This window comes from Sciurus carolinensis (genome assembly GCF_902686445.1).
Source record: "Sciurus carolinensis chromosome 14 unlocalized genomic scaffold, mSciCar1.2 scaffold_115_arrow_ctg1, whole genome shotgun sequence".
In the NCBI taxonomy this organism is placed as follows: Eukaryota; Metazoa; Chordata; class Mammalia; order Rodentia; family Sciuridae; genus Sciurus; species Sciurus carolinensis.
Window position 1 is genome coordinate 1461343 of NW_025920107.1, and position 10491 is coordinate 1471833.

The 10491-nt window shown below is 39.4% G+C and overlaps 1 pseudogene; it reads right to left on the reverse strand.

Annotated features, from left to right (window-relative positions):
- Positions 1–791: 791 nt before the first annotated feature.
- The window catches only part of LOC124973275 (PRELI domain containing protein 3B-like), a 58098-nt pseudogene continuing 48398 nt past the window's right edge, over positions 792–10491 (reverse strand).

Below are 10491 nucleotides of genomic sequence, written 5' to 3' on the forward strand. Positions count from 1 at the left end.
CAAAAACATTATTTTGACAATGGTCATTTATAAGTTAGGCAAATGTGAAATGCTAAAAGAGCCTAAAAGCTGTTCTGTTTCAGTGTTCTAAGAGTGCTGCAGAACTCAGTTAGTGAATTTTTTTTTTTTAGTTAATATAACCAGCCCAGAGTACTGCATGCTAAATCAAATTCAAGGAAGGTAATACCTTTATTAAGTTACAAAACTTTGGCAAAGCAATTCAGTACTCTTTAAAACAATAACATATTATTTATGTTGGAGTCATATTTTAGACTTAGTAATAATTTTCACTCCAAAATTATCATTAAGTACCATATCAAAACAATGGTTTCTAGGATAGCATGTTATTTTATACAGTTTAATGTATTTTAAACTATATGATTTCTCCTTTTAGAGTGAGTTCCCTCATGCATGCTGTTTATTCTGTATTACCAAAGTGATCTTGCATAGTTCTGAGGTTGGTCCAGAGTCAGGTACAGTTCCAAAATCTGAAAAGTGTTAAAATTTTATTTTATGGAGAGTCAATGTCAATACCAATTTTTCCCAAGTACTCTTTTAAAAAATTGTTAATTTTTACATAAATACTAGATTTTTAGAAATTAGTCATTTCAAGCTCACTAACCTCAGATGATTCCTTAGATCTTAGAAGCCTTGTATCTTTGGATATAGTCATACAGCCTTACTCCAGATTATTTTTAAAATTCTACCTAAAATATTGTTGTAGTTTTTAATGACAAAAAAATACATTGTCTGCTTGGAGAGACCAAGGGACCTGATATATTCTGACTTTTTCATTTCTCTACAAATGCTGCCACCACCATCAGTATTCTTATACTTCTTCTTGCCAAAGTTGTCAACTCTTTGATCTCAGCATTTAATTTATATATTACCCATTCCATTGCTTCTTAGACTTTAACAGCATTGGAAAATATCATGCTTGCCATCAACCCTTGCAGATAACTGATAAGGCTGACTCCCTGCACAGAGATGATGGCTTCCTGAATCAGAACTGTCTTTTCTGCATATTAAGGATGTAATTTTTATGTAAGTCTCTCATCCCCTGAAATATTTGTAAAGGAATATTAGTAGTTTTAAGTTCCATTGTTTTCTCTACAGGATCAATTACAGAATATTCTTGCAGTTGTTTTGATTCTTGCTGCACCAATAAGAGACTTCAGGGAAGGAAGGAATTCCCCACTGTATGCTGAGAAGCCTGTGACTGCACAGCTTTCCAGAGGGATCTATATGTCTGTCCAGCATATCAACTCCAACTACATAAATCATAGGATTTGAATATTTCTGCATTGCAGCTGTTATAATTTTTTCCTATGGTTGGTTGAATACATGCTCCAAGGTCCTGAGCTTCCTGGTGCAGTCAGCCCAAGCCCTGTACCAGCTATGCTGGGGGACATTGAGTCATCCAGGCACTGTCCCACCCAACCTGCACCCAGTGGGCCATATCGTGTGAAGAAGCCATCATGTCCCAAGAGAGAATATCCCAAAGTGAGATCCCTTAAATATTTGTATTTTCCTAGTTAAAGTTTTCCTAGTATTTTGTGTTTATGTAAATATTTAATACTTCATTAAATATAGTTTTATGTTTCTAAGTACAAAAATTTTTTACATTGATCAGTACTGTATATGCTTGTAATAAAATTTGTAAGCATTGTAAGGAATCTGGTCTCCCAACCACCTGTCAATCTGCATTCCGCCCACCTCTCCCATTAACCCAGCCTCCCAACCTGTCAATCTGCGTTATGCCAGCCTCTCCCATTATAGGAATTTCCAGCTTACATTGCCGTAATCTTCCTGCCTCCCATATTACGTTCTAATATGTCATTGGTCCATCAGTCAATCTGTAATAATTCTCCTCCGTGATTGGTTCCTCCCAGCCCGGGAAATTTTGATATCTGAGAAGAAACTATGCACCATGTTCTTCTTTTCCTTCTTCCCTTTTCCCAGAGTGGATGTGAATCATCTGCATAAAATAAAAGTTCCTCCTGTGAGACCTGTGTCTGCGGAGCATTTTTCTGGGAGTTATCGATGAACCAAAAATTCCCCTCACAAGCATAACTTATTATAAAAGGAAAAGTACCAGATTATTCATTATTTATATCTAGGGAGTTTTAAGACTGAGTTCAGTAAGTTGTCATTACACAATAATTACACAAGATACTCAACTGGTTTACCACTGAAAGACCTACCAACAAACTTTGTATTAGGTAGGTATATAGATCTGTTATCTCTATTCTTACCATTCTTGCTGTAATGCACTACATTTAAACTCTGATGTTTCATATACAGTTTTTCCCTCCATCCCTCCCCCTGTCCCACAATATGTTGTTCATATGGTTTCAATGCTGCATTTTCTCAGGCCTGTTTGCTTTGAATGCTGTATGCTGATCAGTAGTAAGTTGTTACTTTTGTTATCTGTATACAGTTGCTTGCTGTAAATTAGCAGATTCTGAAATAACTTTATTGCATGTCAAAAACAAAAGTATTTTATGTAAAAATAATATAATGGCAACTATCAAAATTACTTCCTTGTAGACTAGCTAAAATGCAGGTTTTTCTGTTTCTGTCATTATTTTTCTCCCTCTTCTAATTTATGTGGAACACTTGAACATTTTATACTTTTGGTACAACTGAATCTGATAATATCTGAAACCCATTATTCTACTGTCCAGCACTGTGGTCTCAATTTAACATTTTTGATCTTATCCTTGGGAAATATTTAGCTAAACAGACAGCACTTATATATTTCACTCAGCAATGAAATCATACAGAAAAATGACTTATTCTATCCTCCCTAGGAAGCCATAGTCTTGCAGAGTATATAAGCAAACTGAGAATGACATCTACAGAACAGGATAATTAGTGCTATAAAGCTTATCTGCAGAGAGTAGTGAGAGAACACCAGAGAAGCAGTTAGCTCCTTGAGAATTGCCATGGAGGAAAGGGAGTCACAAAACCTCAGTCTGATAGCAAAGAATGAAATGTCTATATGCATGCACAGGGAGATTGCTGGTAGAACTCCCTATCCCACATTTTTAAATGCTCCCTACATTATGAGAGAATAGGAAAGAAGAGTTCATAAACAAAACCCAGTTATTTTATTCAAGAGGATTAACTCATTAGGGTAAGATTCACATATCCCAATCATTTCACCTCTTGCATTGGCTCCCACATGAGCTTTTGGGAGACACTTCATATCTGAATCATAACAGTTTTATTAATTTACCTATCAATACTGTACAGAGGAACAGAGAAAGAACCTCAGCTCAACAGGGGGATGGACAAGCAGGGGTATTGAGAGTAACTTCTGTGCTGGATTCCAGAATCAGATGGTACCATTCTGTGAGATGTTATGGGAAGCAGACACATATGCCTTTAACAAATGTTGGGATAAATTTGGCAAAAGCTGAGGCTCACTCCTGCTTCAGTCACAAATAAACCCATTTACACTCTTTGCCTCCTATTTAGGGGGTACAGAGACACAGGAAGACTTGGAATTTTATGTAAAAAAAAAAAAAAGCTGTAGGATGCTGGCCTGTCACCAATAGGTTTATTCTCTCACCATGGAGTTATTTCAAGGTGAAGGACAGGCTAAAAGGGAATAACAGGTGTATGGAACATTATTGAAGTGAACCAAACAACTTCCATTTTGCTTTCTGACTCCATTTTGTGAAACTTATAAAAAACATGTTGCTTGCTGTGCTAGATCAAAACAAACTGTGAGTGTAGTGTTAAGATAAGTAGAGTGACATGCAGTGACGTACATAGTGACTATGCAGTCACTGAGAAAAACATTTGGCAGTTTGTTTACACCAAATTTACATTAGTTTTAGTGGTAAAACTGGTAGAAATATTTACTAGATAAGTTTGAAGAATCTAGGATTTGAAAAATAAATTATGTAATGCGTGAACATGTTTTGATGTGACTATATAAACTGCAGACTGATCCGGAGCGAGCGGGCACTACTCCATTGACAGAGTTTGTCACTATGTCCCGCTGACTAGTGACATGATAGTGCTCCCCAGCTCGAGGCTCCTGGTCACTGCACGCTGTTACTTCGATTGCTGATTGCTGTTTGCTGTGAACCGAGCATCAATAAAACCTCACCTGAGGACCAACGACTGACTACGTGAGAGTTACTTTATCCTACTGGGTTCCTGATCCAGCACAGGCCGCAAGTGTCTCGACATGCTCGTGACAACAGGGAAGACCATTTTAGTCTTTAAATTATTCTCATATACCTCTGCTGACTTCTGGTTTTTGCTGTCACTGAAATGTCTCCATGATAATCCACCATATTAAGATGGAGCCTTTCTTGACCAGGGTTTTGTTTGGTAGCCTTTGGTCAATAACTGTCTCACAACAGACATATACTAAAACCCACTGCTAGTCCTGCTAATCCAGACTCTGTGACCAGTAGCAGACTCCTCAGCAGACCTCATGTAGTCACAGAGACATCTGTGCAAACGCCACTGCAGGTGAACTTAGCTGTCTGCCTCAATTATTAGTCAGGGCAGTGGTCACATTAAGGGGATATTGGGCCTTTCTATGGACATTTTCAACTATCAAAAATTGCAGGTGTCTGTGCTAGGTTATCAGGGGCCATGGATGTTACAAAACACAACATCATAATCAGGGAAGTCCTTCAACACAAACAAGCATCTGTTCTCTCACATTAATCATTCTGAAGATCAGGAATCCTGGTATAGATCATCAATGCTAATCATGAAGGCACTGGGTCTTTTCTTGTTCATTATTTTGTTCCCAGTGCTTCAAGAACAGTGGATTGCTTTATAGTAGGTGTGGAATGAAAAAAAAGAAAAAAAAGAAGGAGGAGAGGAAGACACATGTCATATTAAAACCTGGGGGCAAGGGAATTAATAATTTAGACCTGATTCTTGTGCTACAGTCTCTCTGTCAATGAGTTTGGCCAGACTACCAAAAGTTTTCTAGTCCAAGTCCAGTTGTTGATGTGAAGCCAGATGCCTTTCCTTGAATATCAGGCAAGATTCCTTGTAAGTAGTAACCCCCTATTGAGAAAGTAGTATTTCCCCCTTTATCTCAAGCATGCACAATGAGCCATCAAGCACTTCACCTGTATGCACACACATACTCACACACACACACACACACACACACAAATTAACATGCAGAGTCACTGGAATCCACTGTCCCATACTGGAGCTGGTGACCTGGGAAGTTCTCATGCCAACTGCAAAGAAAACCCATTGACTTCTTCTGAAGATTCAGAGTGGTCTGCATGGTGCTTCACATCCTCTTCAAAGTAGCAATTGGAGAAAATATAAAATCCAGTGAGAAACAACATCTTGCAAATCCTGTTCACTGCCCTCTTCTCTCTGAGAAATCTGTCCTTGTCCCAAGCATCCTGAACTCATTCCAGATTGAGGATAAAAGGGCATATTCTTGATGAGTATCTGCATTCTCTGCTCTGCTGGCCAAGCTTTATTTCAAACTGGAAAGTTCTCCATTAAAATGAATGACTCCTCATGCTCTGCAGTCACTCAGGAGTCTGGAGTCTGAAGCATGTGATCTGAAAGACCATAAACACAGGTCCTGGACTACAGGCACCAGATAGCAGGCTTGCTAGAAGCACCTGCAGAGCTACACTTTCTTCCTTTCTGGGAATGGAAACTACTTCCGTTAACCATGCCATTTATTGTTGGTACACTATATCTTTGAAATTGGGACTTTTCTGACCCTGAAGGGCATGCCCTCCTATGCTGTTTTGTGTGTGTGTGTGTGTGTGTGTGTGTGTGTGTGCATGCACATTGTGGGTGGTTATTCAGATTGAACTCAGGAGCATTCTACAACTCACCCACAACTGAACTAGATCCCTAGCCCCTTTTTAAATTTTATTTTAAGGCAGGATCTCACAAAATGGCCCAGACTGGCCTCCTCCCTCAGATATTGAGTCACTTGGATTACAGACACATGCCACTGCACCCAGGACATGCCTTCCTGGAGACAGCTAATACCTAGAGAGTCAGCCATCTCTCCAGCATGTTTACCTTACACAAACCAAACCAATTCCACACCACCAATTCCCTCCCTATTGGTCTCCCAACCTCTTGTGCCACTATTTGATTGCCTTAATTATACCAAACCCAAGTCCCAGAGAACAAGGGATGGTCCTTGTCTACTAGAGTTCACTGAAATTATTGAAATGTACTAATTCTAAGCCTGCTTATTCTGCCTCCTCTTTTCTTCCTGAACAAATAAAATAAAGTCATTTTCCCTAGTTCTCCCTCACCTTACACACTCTCTGTGTCCTGACCAATCCTGGTGCTTCCCATATTGCCTGGCACAACTGTTTATGGAAACTGTAGAAGTCTTTGAGAGTCAAATCTGTTTCTGTGAGTCTTACCATACCAGATTAAAACAAACCTAAGTTACCCTTAAAAGAATGCCAAGCTTGAAAAGCTTCTCAAAAGAGCCAGGGCAATTGCATACATAGCCCGAGTCCCTGGGCCTGGGTCATGGGAGACCAACCAGTCTCTGTATTCTGTTAGGTCTTCCCTATCTTTGTTCTGAGAAATAGGAAGCACTGCAAGAGACTGGAGGGGAGGAAGGTCGCTACACCTGGAAAGTGGGAATTGTGCAAGCACTATTTCTATTGCACATAATTTCTTTGATCATGGCTGCAAACTTGGGTCACAGAAGAGGCACAGGAGCAGACAAAAGCCCACAATAGTCTGTAGTAGAGTTAGACTTGGACTGGTGTTTCAAATGCTAGTTTTCTCTTCATTTCCTCAGTTACCTTCCCAATGAACACTTTAAAGCATCATAAAGGGCAGGTCATTTTCTTTCCTGGGTGTTCTTACAATCAGATTAGACTTCCCAATGAGAAGAAAATGGCCTTTTGTGACTTTATGACCTCTCCTCCTACTCATTGGTATTATCAGGACCTGTGACCAGAGCTCTGCCACCCCCAGGACTAAGAACTATGGGAACATGGTCAGCCTAATGTACATGGGGACTAGAACCTGTAAAATCCTAAAGGATTTTCCTGCTGCAGTACCAAGGTCATTGCTCCCTCCAGTCAATGCCTCTGGCTGCACATCACTTCCTGGACATTACAGTAAAATTGTCCTCAGCATACTGACAATTTAGGGACTCTGATGGGGCTCAGAGAAGCCAGAAGTCTGACTGTAGAGTGCCCTTCATTTTTTGTAGGAAAGTGCACTCTCACCATCTAGTGGTCTCAAGGGGAAACTGCAGGGATCTGCACACCACCCAGTATCTTCCATACAGGAAAAACTTGGTCCTCTCAATTGTAGTCCTCCCAATCATGATCATGGTGCAGTGACACAGTTTTTTTAGAGCTTTGTAAACAGCAGATTAGCTAATGCTTCCACCTCTGGAAGAGAAGTAAAGGTCAAAACATTTACAGGGTTTTGACTATTAATCTTGGGTGTGGTTGTGGATTTTAAAGGGGACACTGCAACAGGATTCTCTCGACTCCTGGGTGCTAGGGAACAGCTTCTGCAGCCTTTTGTATCTCAGGGTCTGTCTACCTGGGCTGAAACCTACTAACACTCAAAGCCTGTCTGCCTGCAGTGTCAGTCAGTGAGATCATCATAAAAAGGGTTTTTTCAAAGTGGTGAAAAAGATTGTGTTCTTGGAGGAAAGACCAAAACAGGTGGTCAACTGCAACTGTGTACCTGGAGAGATCATGAAACTTAGGATCCCTGCATCTGATACTGTAGGTCTGGGATGTGGCTTGAGAATCTGCATTGCTATCAAGTTCTCTGGTGAAATTCAGTTGGTCTGGGACCCACTCTTAGAAACTCATTCAACCATAGTATAACTTAGGCAGAACTATTTCTTCTTAAATGATAGGGAACAGACAGATGTGAGCACATGAATTTAAGAGAATAATTTTATAAAGTGGGCCCACTGTGCTGATTCCCACTTGCTTTCTTTTTCAAGAAGCAATTTGCCTGCAACCCTGCCAGGCCTAAGTGAACAGGATATGTCATATTCCTCAGGAAACTACCAGTTTTCTGCAGGAGAAATACAGTCTTGATATAATGATAAAGAAGGGAGATTTTAGTGACCCTTTTCGCAGGCCAGATACCAAAACTCATGACGATAAAGACAATTCCTTCTAACCATATAATCTGTAAGAATTTTGGGTTAAGAATTCAATGAGAAACCGTGAGCATGGGTGAATGTCACCTAGGGTTGTTGTGGCAGTGGGGACTTGACAGTTTAAAATCATTATGCTGTCAGTCAAAAATCAAGATGTGGACATTGTTGGGATTATCAGGAAACTTCTCTAGGACTCTAATGAAACTAGAGTGCAGAAGAGGCACACATTTTCTCTCATTTCTGTGAGAACTCACTCTCTTCCTCCAGAGTGTCCATTTCCCTTGTCCTATCCCTTCAATAAACCCATTTCCATTACTCTGAGTGACACTTCTGAAGTCTTTCTGACTTGATCACAAGAATTGGGGTTTGAAGAGAAGCCTTTCCACTGTCTCAATTTCCCAGAAGTCACCAATTCTGTAACATTAAACATTTGAAAATTCTTATGATCTGCATTGATCTTGCTCCAGATACACTGTCAAGATTTCAGGGACCTCAGTCTACAGCTCTTTCAGGAAGAGTGAAAAGTAGAAAGTGTAAGAATATAAGTAAACACTAGGAGTGTCTTTGCCCTTCTCACACTTCAACAGACAGGTTTACCAGGAGATAAATTTGGACCCATTTCTGAGCATCAAGTGCCCTTGTTTCCCACTGCAACATGCAAATGGTCAATGATGACAGGATTCTCATCATTCATATTCCCCAAGGCCAGGTTTTAGGTGACACTACAAGATATACATAATTTTTCATTACTTTTTTGCAAAGATTTACATGTGATGCTTTTCATGCTAGAGATTTATGAGTACAAAGGGGAAGCCTCTGCACGGTACAACAAGCATGATTTCATACAATGATCATTTTCTGCCTGCAATCTCCAGCACATGGGTTCTGACCAATGCTGGGTCCAATAAGAAAACTGCATTTAGCCAATTAAAGGTGAGCAGTGCTCTGAGCTCCTCCCTTCCTTCCTGTTTGGCTCAATCAAACTGCAACTACATTGGACCAATCAGAAGTGATTGTTGCTCTGACACCCCACCAACAGGAATCAACAAGGCTATACTTGTTCTACCTTATAAATATGCCTCAGTTGATGTGGTTCTTAATATACACTGTAGGTATATTGAAAAATGATTTTCTTAAAATAGAAAGCAATTTTTTATTTCAAATGTATGCTCGCTGACAAAAATCTTATTTATAATACAGAAAAAAAGCAAGCACTTTCAGAGTTGACAGTAGGCAGCGTGACTACATTGCATGGAAATGTTTTATTTTGAAATCCTAAGAAAAATACATAAATACATTCTGTTCTGGATTATATTCATCTATATACAAGCCAAGTAGCAAAATGTAACTTTTAACCTTCTTTGAATAGGGAGTGATCCATGAAGGCAGACACATTTGTCTCTCGGACTGTCTAAAGTCATGATTCAACATGTGGCCAGAATTAGGTCATTCTCAAAGCTTATGTGGACTTAAAATTTTTGTCACATTTTTTATTGGTGCATTATAGTTGTGAGACCAGGGCAAAGAGCAAATAGCTGCTTACCAAAGAAAGGGAGATGGGTAGATATAACTCACCATCAATTGATTGCTGACAGCCCCTGGTGGAGAGGAAGGATCACATCTTCAAATAAAAGCAATCACCACCTTGTTGGCTCTCTTCCTGCCATTTTGGTCATCTTTGGCCACAGCGGCAAGATAAGAGGAGGAGGGGACATGAGAAAAAAGAAAACCTAGAATTTATAAAGGGAAAATTCACCCCCACCCCTTTGGGCATCAGCACTGGACTCCCTCTTTCCAGAAAACTCTCTCTCTCTCTCTCTCTCTCTCTCTCTCTCTCTCTCTCTCTCTCTCTCTCTCTCTCTCTCTCTCAATTCTATTTGTTAGATGAAACTTTTTTTCTTGCCTTGGTACTTCTTGGGTGTTTAATCTTCAATGCAGGAGGAAAAAGGACCCAATCCTGATTTTTAAGACTGGTTTCAGTTGCACATAATGCTAGAATTTGTTGTTACATATTTGTACTGCACAAAATATAACAATATTATTTGACTAATATCAATCCCCAGCACTTCCCTCCTCCCTCCCTACATCCCACCTCTTAGTCACTTTTCTCTACTGATCTTCCTTTGATTTTTAGATGATTTACCACCTGCTTTGTTTTTTTTTTTTTTCTCTAGCTTACATATATAACATATAACCATTAACCTTCTGGGTTTGACTTATTTCCATTAACATGGTCTCTAGTTCCATCTATTTTCTTGCAAAGACTTAAGTTCAGTTTTCTTTATGGATGTGTATAACTACATTGTGTATATATATATATATATATATATATATATATATATATATATATATCAGAGTTTCTT